Consider the following 12,423-nt stretch of genomic DNA (forward strand, 5'->3'; position numbering starts at 1 on the left):
ATAATAAAACCAGATATATAGGGTAATAATTATTTAGCCTCTCAGGCTTATACGTTTAGGGATAACATCCTAGGGTTGCATATATCACAATGATTATAAAGATCATAATAACAATTAGCATGCCTCAAGTAGGATAAACAGGTACCAATCACACTCAGCAACTAAGTCAGCATGTATGTTGCATGAAATGCAATGCTGGGTAACAAAATGCATTCCGGAAGAAGGATGGACACCATCGAGTCAGCCCTAACACCGGCCAAAGTGGGACCATTCCGCTCGGGCGCCTCTTACACCACACAAAAGTAGTCAGATCAGCAGTGAACCCGTAGGTCTGCCATTCCGTCTGCTACTAAGGACCACCGTAGTGTCCTAAATATGGAAATCCGGGTCTTATGACCATTTTGGAATCCACCGAGGTCCGGTAATCCGCCGTGTATTAACCTCAAAATGAGTGCATGAATGCAAGTGATTAGCCAAACAACGTCTCCGACCTCACTCGACACGTCGTCACGTGTTCTAGCTAACTTATTGTCTCTAAAAAGCCTACCCTAAGGCAAACGTCGATTCTGCGACAAAATGAATTAATCAAAAGAAGAAGATACTTTGGAACTCATGGTTCCCGGCTAAACTTTAGATAGCCAATCAATAAACTGCTCATCGAGCGAAAAGGTACCGAAGTACTTGGAAACTTATAGTCTCCGGCTAAACTTTAGATAGCCAAACAATAACCTGCTCAACGAGCGAAAAGGTACCGAAGTACTTGGAAACTTATAGTCTCCGGCTAAACTTTAGATAGCCAAACAATAAACTGCTCATCGAGCGAAAGAGTATAAGCATACTCGGAAACTTGTAAGTTTCCTCAAGACTTGGACTCGACGACACTTCTCATATCTTCAAGACTAATATTCAGGCTCTAAGCTCTTATCTAAATGTTGTTATCATTTGTTCAAGGGGTTTAGAGATTGATTAATGTCTTATGAATTTTCTTTGAGAAAATAGATTTCGTTTAGTCTTATGATACTTCCTATGAGTTTCAGGGATCCCATAATCCCAATTAATTTCTGAGAAGGTCTCGATCCATTAAAATATAACAAGGTCCGAACTTCGTTCGTCCTTTCAAAACTCTCTCAAAATCTCATAAAAATTCGGCATGACTTGCCCGTAATCCTCACTTTCCAGAAACATAGGCACGAGTGGAATAACATCAATGAAACAGCTCAACCAATAGGCATAAACAGCATATTCCAACACATCCTAAGTTAACCATGTAGCACATAGCATGTGAATCATTTAGCACACAATATCATGGCATCAAGTACTCAACAAGTTCGGCCGAAGCCTCAGAAATCATTTCAGACATTTAGCAATTAGGTGCATAACACATAAATCAAGTCGAATTTCATCGACACCTAAAGCATTATCTAGTAATTCAGAGAGTAGCCCTCACCTGTAACTCCTCCAGCGTTTTCCTCACAACCTCCTTCACGTTCCTCGCCTTGATCTCTAGGAAACTCCTCAAAAGAACCTTAAGCCAAAATCACAGAAATCAACACATTGAGTCAGAAACTCAGCAAGCAATAAGTCCTAGGGTTACACGGTACATTACAAACTCTGTGGTACGACAATCTAACGCGTTAAGACAAGTTTTCGAAAAAGTCGGATTTCCTCCCCCCTTGGTATAGCTCTCGGCCACTTTCCTTAATTGGGAGGGTCGATTTTTCTTCGATCAAACTTGGTTCCTAGGTTAACATAAGCCGTAACTAAGACGGTTCTAAGCTCGGAAAAATTTTCGGATCGAAAACTGATATAGGGGCAGTTTGGTCATTATTTTTAGCTCAGAATTTCAAAATTGGATTTTTGAAAAACAAATTGGATGGGGACGTCCACAACGACGTTTATGACGACAAATCCTACTAGCACTAAGCCAAGTCGATAGATTAGAGCGTAAAGGTTGCGACTTTGCCGAAAAATGGGTATTTAGGGTAGAAATTGATCCCGGCGGCATTTCGTCGACATTTGACAAAATCTAATCCGCAGAACACGCTCAGGAGCATGCAGGGAAGAAGTTTAGACGCTGAAATCAGCTGATTTGAACAGTTTTTCAAAAACCTCAAAATTTTGAACTCAGAAAGTCGCAGGAGAAATGGACAGAAACGACGATTCGAAGGAGAGTATAGATTACCTACCTCGAGGTCTTCGATTAGTGACGATCGGTGAAGCAAACGGGCAAGAAACGACGAAGATCTGGATCTCTCTCTCTCTCTAGGAACTCGCGGTTTTGGGGGTGGGGAAAATGGGTTTTTTTGCAAAAAATCTAATTTTTCAAGCTATTTATAGGTTTTGGAAAAAACGGAAAAATGATTTTTTTGCGATTCCGATTTTTCCTGCGCGTTCCTCTGCGCATTCTAAGATAGGTTCTGGCGACAGAATTCCAGAACTCAAAACAGGATTCTTGGAATTAAACCAAAAGATCCAAAATCGGCATAAGTCGGTGTAAGTCGGTTTATCCCGAAAAACTACTTTTTGCAGTGATCGTCGGATGAGAAAACTTCCTTCTGAAGAAAGATTAGGAATGATGAGAGAAGTAGGAGAACGCGGGTGGAATCTTCATTTGAGTTTCCGGATAGAAAAAGTCTTCATCGTCTGTCGATCTTAGGTTTTTCGAACTATCAGGGATTCCGTTTCGGCAAACTTCCGAGAATTGGAATTTGACGTTCGTACTTTCCAGGATTTCGCATCGAAATGGTTGTTTAAGGACGGAAAAGAGAAGTTCTAACATTTCTCTGAGGATTTTTTGGAATTAGTTTCCATCGAGTCCTAAAGCGTAAATTAACTATTCACTAATACCTTCGACCTAGGATTAAGCGTATGTTAGTCGTGCTATAACTCTTTCGGTTTTTCGATACATTCTTGGACTTTTCCTGAACCTCTTTCCTTCCCAAATTTATCTTAATCAAATAACTCTTTTATTTTATTCACTTATCCAAAGCGTTAAAACTTGGGCCTTACAGGTTCGACCACTTGCGTCGGGTCTCCGTTGGAAATAATATTTGTTGGCATTCGTGCAATCGCACAACCTTAACCACTTGCTCTTTTGCTTTTGTTCGTCCAAATTACTGATTAGTAGCTCGGTACTTCTCTGTGTTCCGGAGTGAATGCTCAACTTGTCCTCGTGATGTTCACTCATGATCCAAACTCAACTCGGTCGCTTGATAACTCCGAGTCAAACTATTGCCTTGGAATCTAATAGTCCATTAACGTTACTTCTAACTTCGTGATCATCATCACTCGCACCATGAAATCAATCTTCTACTGAGTCACCGTTCAAGTCTAAAACTCGACTTGAGTCTTAATACCTCGTGCATGACAAGACTCATCTCCTTAATCATCCATTCATTGACCACTCATAAGCTAATCATCTTCTTAATATCCAATAATCCATTATTGTCGTCTTCGTCCTCAAAACATTCCTCACTCAAACCAATTTTGACTTATTGAAATCCTAAACACTTCACACAGATCAAGACTTAACCTCTAGAGGTTCAAATCATAACTATACCTCAAGGGACTTAACCAGTCATTTCGTCATCTCATCCTTCAACTTACTGTCATACAACTCAATAGCATGTGTCGGCTCCACAATATACTTCCGTTTAAACGTATCGGTGGAAGACTACTTCCTAGGCTTAGCATGTTATCCTAAACCTCGTGTACTTCTATAGTTAAAATACGAGCAATAACTGAGTAAAGTCTTAATAGGTGTACTAACTATAAGGTTAAAGCTCAGACAGTATATGTAAGTTAGGTGTGTTTGCACACGCTACGAGAGTAGTGGAATATATTATAATAGAATGAGAAAGAATGGTTAGAAAGTTACCATCGTTCTTGCGCTCTCCTCTGACAAACCCCTCAGCTCTCTCACCGTCCATGGTGTAGACTCTTGCCTTAGTAGCAGGACGCTTTCCACGAGCAGTGTTCAGGGTTGGCTCCGTCTTGGGTGCTCTGCACTGACCGGCATTATGCCCCATTCGGTCACAATTAAGGCATTTGGGCCTCGTGTCGGGACAAGCATTAACATAGTGCCCCGGCTTCCCACATCTGAAACAGGTCATCTCCCTGTTCAAAGTCCGATCTCCAGAACCACCAGCAGTACCCGTCATGGGTCTGTAAGATCCTGAAGTAAACCCTTCTCCAGCAGGACGCTGATATGGCCTCCCGCTCTGAAATTTTCCTTTGTCTCGAAAATTTTGAGAACCTGATCTCATCGGTCCTCCAGTTCCAACACGGTTCAACCTCCTATTCTTCATCAGCTCCACTTCCGTGGCTTTCTCCACCAGCGATTGGAATCGCATGATTCCCAGCGGCCTCACTGAGTCCTCAATATCTGGTCTCAGTCCATTCACGAAGCGCTTGTGTAACACCCCAATTCTAAACGGTATATGTATTGCAAATATCAGAGTGATAAAAATTCTAACACTCATGGGGCATTACATAATCACTTAAAACATTATCATAATGCTCCTGTAACAGATACATAGCACATAAACTTTGAGATGAACTCATAAATAAACTTAAATGCTCTTGTGACAGTTAATTAGTCTTTGAACTAGTTCACTTTGACAAATAGTTATGCAGCGAATCCAGTGTCTTTAAAACTTAAAGAAAACATAGTATCTTGCCCACAACTTAAAACAGAAACAACTTCTCAAATAACAACTTAATTCAAATTATAACAGAAGGAAAACAAGCGTCCATTTCCCCCCCGAGTGCTACGTATCAGAGCAAGGACTCCAACTCGAAATAAAGGCTATAGACTACTCCTCCTAATTACCTGCACGTTACCAACAAGGGTAACATTCAAACAGAAGGGGTGAGATATCGAGTATCATAAATATAAGAATGGCAATAAATATGCTAGATTAATGCCACACCACTTCTTTTTATATTCATATAGCTCAGTTACTAAAACAGTCACAAATAACGTCATCGACTCGGATACAATTCGAACACAACAATGACTATGCATATGTATGTGGTACCAACAGGGCTTCAGCCCTCATCACGAATTGCCAATTATTGGAGGCACAAGGCATAAGCCTTCATCACAAATCGCCAATACAGGCCATCACAGAGTATGCAGATGCTATGCGACTCAAAACGACGTATACATCTCATAATCATCACTTCAACATGAGGCATTGAGCCTATATCACTACATCACTAACATCGCTTAAAACAACACAATTCAGCACACATGCATTTTTATCAACTATACAATTACCCTGACATCTTAGGCAATTTTGGCACCAAATCAATGAAACAACTCACTTAAGCATGCAATCATGGAAGAAGCTATCACATATGGTAAATAAATTATGGATTTCATGCTAAAGGTGTTCAGCCACATGCATCATCCTCATAGCTAATACATGGAACATAAAGACACTAACTTTCATACAACATGTAAGCTAAATCTAATTATATTTCCAAAACAATCAGAATTTCCGTAATCTGGAAAAACAGCAGGAACACCAGCCACTAAAAGCGGTCTCCTGAATTCGTTACTGAACCAAAAATCATGTATTTTATATGCCTAGAAAGCTAACTTAAAGTCCTACAATTTCTTAGTTGATCACATCTTCATTTGAGCACTCTAACTGGGCGAAAACAGGTCTCGAAGTGTACTGTCCAGCCCAGGAAATTTTGGACAGCAGCACAGCATCATCAAATCCGTGCATAAATCATATAGCAGTTCAGGAATTACGCTCACAGCAGAAACATATTTCAGTAGAGATAACCTACAGGATTCGTTACTTGTTCAAAAATTACAAATGACCTCAATTTGAAAAGCTAACAGAAAACTCTACCTCTTTCTAGTTCATCAAAGAATTTTCTGGGCACATTAACAAGGTGAAAAATCACGTTGAAGTTCACTGGCAGAGATAGCAGATACAGAGCGCAGAAAAACATGGTTTACTAAACTGAACTTACAGACCTCGTCTCTCAACCAAAAATTATGTACCATATCATTCCAGAAAGCTCTTTCAAAGGTCTACACTTTCTCAGTTCAACGCAACATTATTCGAGCACTCTAAACAGGCTCTAAAAGGCTTCGAAAGTCACGGTTCATACCAGGAAAATGACCAGTCCGTTTTATGTTCCAAAATAAGTGATTAAAGTTGTTTCTCATCAAACAAGACACAAAACCTAACAAGCATGCTACCTAACAGTCCTTATGTGCGTGATCATAAAGAAAATCAAAAGGGAACCTCAACCCAAAACTCCTAGCATACTATGGTTCTGCCCTCACCCCGTTCAATCACACAAAAGAAAATCCCAAAATCAATGGATTTCAAATCAGATTTCCAGAACATCATTAACAGAAACAATTCTACATCTCCCAAATCCCTAATATCATTCACCATAATTCCATTAGAAACTCAAAATCCCACCCTTACCTTTGGATTGAGTGCAGCTCCCCGTTCCCGATCGAATTCTCCGAAGCCGATCCGCTCTCCCTCTCTTCCTGCTACTTCACGCACAGCCTTCTTCTTCTTTTTTTTCTCCTTCTTTCACGCGTCCTCTTCTTTCTTATTTTTTTTTTCTTTAGCTGCTTCCCCATCCTTATTAAACCATCTAAACCTAATTCCTCAAGGGCTAAACTAAAAATCCTAAAATCTCTCCTAGTCCTTGTCTCTATTTTTAATCCTAACTTTCACCCCCTAGCTCTCTTCCATTTCATAAAACACACTCAGCATCACAAAAAAATTATTTTATTTCATTAAAGTATTAATATATCACCTATTAAACCACCATACAATATAATCTTAATTAAAATAAAATACCAACATTATTTTAATTAAAAACGGGGTGTTACAGCTTGCACATGTAGCGCTCGTCAACATGATCATTAAAGAATTGGAAATGCTTTGCCAAAGACTCCAGCTTCGAAGCAAATTCCGGTACAGACATACCTCCCTGACGGAGTGTCAAAAACTGCGTCTCCCTCTCATCCCGGGCACTTGTCGGAAAATACTTCTCCAAGAACGCGGTCCGGAACGAGTTCCAGTTGATCTCTTCATGGTTGGCTTCCATGATTCCCCTGGTGCCCTTCCACCAGTATTCAGCATCTCCCAGCAGAAGATAAGTCGCCATGCCCACCTTGGCACCCTCTACAGTCTGCAGAACGCCGAAAATCTTCTCGATTTCCTGGATCCAAAGATCCGCTGCGTCTGGGTCAGTACCACCAGAGAACTTTGGTGGGTTTTGCCTCCTGAAATCATTGAGGCCTTTGTTTTGGTCCAGAGTTACTTCCCTCTGGCGCTGATGCTGATCACGTGCCTCCTCAGCAGCACGCCTCATCGCATTATTATTTGCCTGCGCTGTTACCGCTTGGGCCTGCGCTGTTACCGCTTGGGCCATAGTGGCCATCATCTCAGCTAGCTGATTAGTATTCACCATGTTCTATTAAGTTAAACAAACAGTTAGTACTCATCATAAGATAGCATCTAGTATAACTATACAATATGATTAAGCAATAACTTCAATCAATTTTTAAGCGAAAAATCGCTTGCAGACAATCAATCTTCACTCTTTGCAGAGTCACACAACCTAGCACAGAAGACCTATTCCCCAACAACTCCCGAAAGACTCGACCGTGCTCTGATACCACAATGTAACACCCCGATTTCGGTGGCGTCACTTTAGTAACCAAAAGTAAACTTAATGCGGAAAAACGTGAAATATTTTTTTTCGATAATAACTAAGACAAGACTGAATTAAATAAAACCCAAAAGCGAAAAGTAATAGAGCTAATATACAATATATAAACAGCCCCCGCTGTAAGTAACAACCTCGTCACGAGTAACCTCCAGTGACGGAAAGAAAAGTGTAGCGCCCGAAGGCAAAATGTACAAACCAAATCTAAAGGTAAGTGTCCGCAACACTATCCCTCAAAACTGAGAATAAGCTGGCCCATCGGCCTGAAACAAGACCTCCTAAGTCCAACCAACTCTCTGTGATTCCCGTAAAGAAACCACACAAAAAGCTATAGGTGGGAAACTACCCTGTCCCGAAAGAAAACAAATGATGTTCAGAGCTAAGACTCTACTCCTACACTAATCCCATCTCGAGGAGCTCACACCAGCACTAAAACCTACATGCTAGCATGATCGTCGCCCGAATCTGAATCCGGAACGACCTAGTCTATGTACACCATCCGTCCTCCTCTCGCTACCGCGATACGCTCCAGTTCCCGCATCTCAACCCTAGTTCCTCCCGAAGGATGAACCATCATGAATCAGCCTGCCAAAGACATCTGACAAAGGGCGTTTGTTCGCCAAAGCACACACAGAAGATGCGAGGGTCAACTCCAAAGAATTATGTAAATAATAGCACCAATAGATATAAATAAGATAATAGCCACTTAGGCTTATAACTAGAGATAACATCCTAGGGTTGCATATTTCTCAATGAACATAACCGACAGTAAATCACAGTTAACATGCCTCAAATAGAATTAACAGGTACCAAACACACTCATCAACTAGGTCAGTATGCATGTTGCATGAAATGATATGCAGGTTAACCCAGTCAACCAATATGCAATCCGGAACGGATGGACATCAAACGGATCAATCCTAGCACCAGCAACGGTGGGACCATTCTGCCCGCGTGCCTCTTACACCAAACATAGGTATGGACATCAAACGAGTCAATCCTAGCACCAGCAACGGTGGGACCATTCTGCTCGCGTGCCTCTGGGATGGACATCAACCGGATCAATCCTAGCACCAGCAACGGTGGGACCATTCTGCCCGCGTGTCTCTTACACCAAACCAAGGTAGCCAGATCAGCCGTAACCCGTAGGTCTGCCATTTCGGTCTGCTACAAGAGACGTCTACAGACGCTCTTACACGGAAATCCGGGTCTTATGACCATTTTGGAATCCGACGAGGTCCAGAGTACGTCCTGTGTTAATACCTCATTAATGTTGCATGAATGCAGGATGATTAGTCAAACAACGTCTCCGAATCTCACTCGACACGTCGCCACGTGTTCTAGGTAAATTAAAGTCTCTAAAAGCTTACCCTAAGGTAAAGTCGATTCTGCGACAAAATACAATAATCATAAAACGAGTGCAACCACTCACGATGACTCTTCGGGTCATCAATACTCTCACGAAGTCTCTCGCTTCAGTGAAGTTTCATGCTCTCACAAGGTCTCACGCCTCAGTGGAGTTCCATGCTTTCCACAAGGTCTCACGCCTCAGTGGAGTATCCCGCATTCACAAGGTCTCACGCCTCAGTGAAGCTTCTCGGCTCATCCCTTGGATGGCTAACAAACTGCTCAACGAGCGAAGGAGTACCAACATACTCAGAACTTACCAAACTCCTCAACACTTGGATCCGACGACACTCCTCGCTTTTCCAAAACTATGATTTGACTTCCAATGCCTTCCTTCGAGGTTGTTATCATTACTTAAAGATTTTGAGGTTATTTAAGGTCTTATGAATTTTCTTTATAAAATAGATTCCCTTTTGTCTTATCGCAAGTCTTATACATTTGCAGGATCTCCCAATCCCAAGTCGCTTCCAGAGGAGGTCTCGATCCACTAAACAAAATTAAGGCCCGAACCTCGTTCGTCCTATCAAACTTTCTCCAAACTCTCAAAATAAAATCGGCATGACCTGCCCGCTATTCTCACCATTCAGAATCTCAGATTCCAGTACAGAGCATATTTAAATCATCACACTCAACAACATGTCATATATCAATAATCGCATCATAAACACTTAGCACTTAGCATATAAAGCATGCACCACACATCCTAGATTACCCACATAGCACATAGCATGTAAGACAATCTCAAAAACATTCAGTAGATGAATCATCTACATTGTCAGCCGAAGCCTCAGAAAACATTTTCCAATCACACACAATTCCAGTGCATAAACAGTAAACAATGTCGAAACATCGACCCTAAGCATTAACTAGAGATTCAGTGAGAAGCCCTCACCTGTAGGTTCTCCAGAGTTATCTCCTAAAGCTCCTTCACAATCAAAGCCTTGCTCCGCTGTAAATTCTTCAAAATCACCTTTAGAGCAAAACCACAGAAATACTATCAGAATCTATCGAAAACTAAGCTATCGATACTTACTAAGGTTACTCGAAGTAATCTATACTCTAAGGTACGATAATCTAGCGCGAAAGACAAGTTTTCGGAAAAGGAAATTTTTCCTCCTCCCCCTTAATAGGGCTCGGCCACTTTAGGTAATTATGGGGCTCGATTTTTCTTCGATCAAACTTGGTTCCTATGCTATCATTAGCCGTAACTAAGGGTATTCTGAACTCGGAAAAATTATCGGATCGAAAACTGTCGCAGGGGTATTTTGGTCATGATTTTTAACTTAGAAATTTCAAAACTGAAATCCCAAAAACCAAATTTTGCAGGGACGTTACTAACGACGTTTATGACAACTAATCCTACTAACACTAAGCTAAGGCGATAGTTTTTAGCCTAAAGGTTGAAGCTTTACCTCAAAAACTCCAAAAATGGGTATTTAAGGCTAAAATTGATTCCGGCGGAATTCCGGCGACATAACGGAAAATCTAATCCGGCAGAAGTGATCTTGGGCACATATAGAAGAGGTTTAGAATCAGAAATGAAAGATTCAGGATAGTTTTGCAAAAACCCATAAACTATCTGTAACACCCCGATTCCAGGTGTCACTTTAATAACCAAAAATAAACTTTACGCGGAAAACAGGTAATTTTTTTTTTGATTGTTTCCTTTTAATAAAAGCAATAAAGAAATAAAGACAAAGCCCAACAACTAAACTAACCGATAAACAACATATACAAAGGTACAGCCTCTGCTGCACTATCCCGTCACGCGCACACGCAGTGACTCCAAGGTAGCGTGCCCGTAGGCGAATATATACAAACCAGAACTGTACGCAAAAGCATCAAATATACCACTATCCAAGAGAAAGTCGGCCTCAAAATGGCCTCAACCCAAGACCCCTATAGTCCGACAGACTCTCTGTGATCCTCAGCAAGAGAACCACACAAAAAGCCATATATCGGGAACCTACCCGGTCCCAAAAGTAAGACGAATCAGAGCTATGACAGTGACAACCAACTCAAAAGACTCTAACCACCCATATCCCACACTACTATTATCGACTCTCCCTCGATCAGCCATGAAGTCCGGGTCCTCGTCGAAAGCTTCAGTAATAGACATTTCGCTCCGGGTCTTTCCCGCACAACGAATCATCACGAACCGGCTGACAGACGCCTGGCAGCAGGCCGACCGCCCAAACACAAACATACAAACAAAGCCAAGGTGTTAGGGTCAACTTACAGAATACAATAGATATACAATCAACATGCGATAAAGGGGGTATATATATATGTTGTATATATACATATAAGTTATGTATTGTTTCAACTCCCTAATACAATTCAATCATCAAAACACATAACGATGTTTATCAACATCAAATCATCAATATCTCAACAGATATAGTTAGAGTGCATGATATGTCAATGCAACGTCAATTAAGAAGGTTCCGGAAGAAATAGGCTGGGCACGATCGAGTCGGTCCTAGCACTAGCATTGTGCCGACCATAACCCTCGGGTGTCACTTACAACCTTGACATAGTCGGATCAGTCCTAACCCTGCGGGTCGACTTTTCCCTCCAACGAATGCCCGAGTTACCCGAAGGCATGCTGTACCCGAAGGTATATACTGTACCCGAAGGTATATAGATATACTGTACCCGAAGGTATATAGATATACTGTACCCGAAGGTATATACTGTACCCGAAGGTATATAGATATACTGTACCCGAAGGTATATACTGTACCCGAAGGTATATAGATATACTGTACCCGAAGGTATATAGATATACTGTACCCGAAGGTATATACTGTACCCGAAGGTATATAGATATACTGTACCCGAAGGTATATACTGTACCCGAAGGTATATAGATATACTGTACCCGAAGGTATATGTCGATTCGGCGACAAAAGATAATTAATTATGAAAGGAGTGCGATCACCCTTGATGACTTCTTGAGTCATCTGACTCATCAAATCTCGATGGTCAAAAACTGCTCCGACCCAAACTCAAAACAACCCAAGAGTTATTGTCGGTCAATACAACACAACTCCACCAACAAGATTACACGAGGGTCTAGTGTCGGTCAATACAACACAGCCCAAACAACAAGATCACTAGGTGTCGGTCAATACAACACGGCTCCACAACACTCCCCAAGAGTACTAACGTACTCGGTGACTTTCAATCATCACCATAGCTCACCTTAGTGGCTTTCCCAATTCCGATAACTCTCCAAACCCACAACAAAGGTCGACTTTTCCCCGCCTTTCGTAAATATTTTTCCCCTTCAGT

General features: G+C 41.4%; 1 long non-coding RNA gene across 1 annotated transcript; it reads right to left on the reverse strand.

The window, feature by feature from the left end:
* Positions 1-4,466: 4,466 nt before the first annotated feature.
* LOC130731959 (uncharacterized) lies at positions 4,467-6,801 on the reverse strand. The gene is made up of 2 exons (XR_009016899.1): positions 6,459-6,801; positions 4,467-4,831 (listed from the first exon to the last, which is right to left on the reverse strand). It is a non-coding gene; the product is annotated as an uncharacterized LOC130731959 (long non-coding RNA).
* Between the last annotated feature and the right edge of the window lie 5,622 nt (positions 6,802-12,423).

The sequence above is a fragment of the Lotus japonicus genome, chromosome 1, assembly GCF_012489685.1.
Source record: "Lotus japonicus ecotype B-129 chromosome 1, LjGifu_v1.2".
NCBI classification, from domain to species: domain Eukaryota; kingdom Viridiplantae; phylum Streptophyta; class Magnoliopsida; order Fabales; family Fabaceae; genus Lotus; species Lotus japonicus.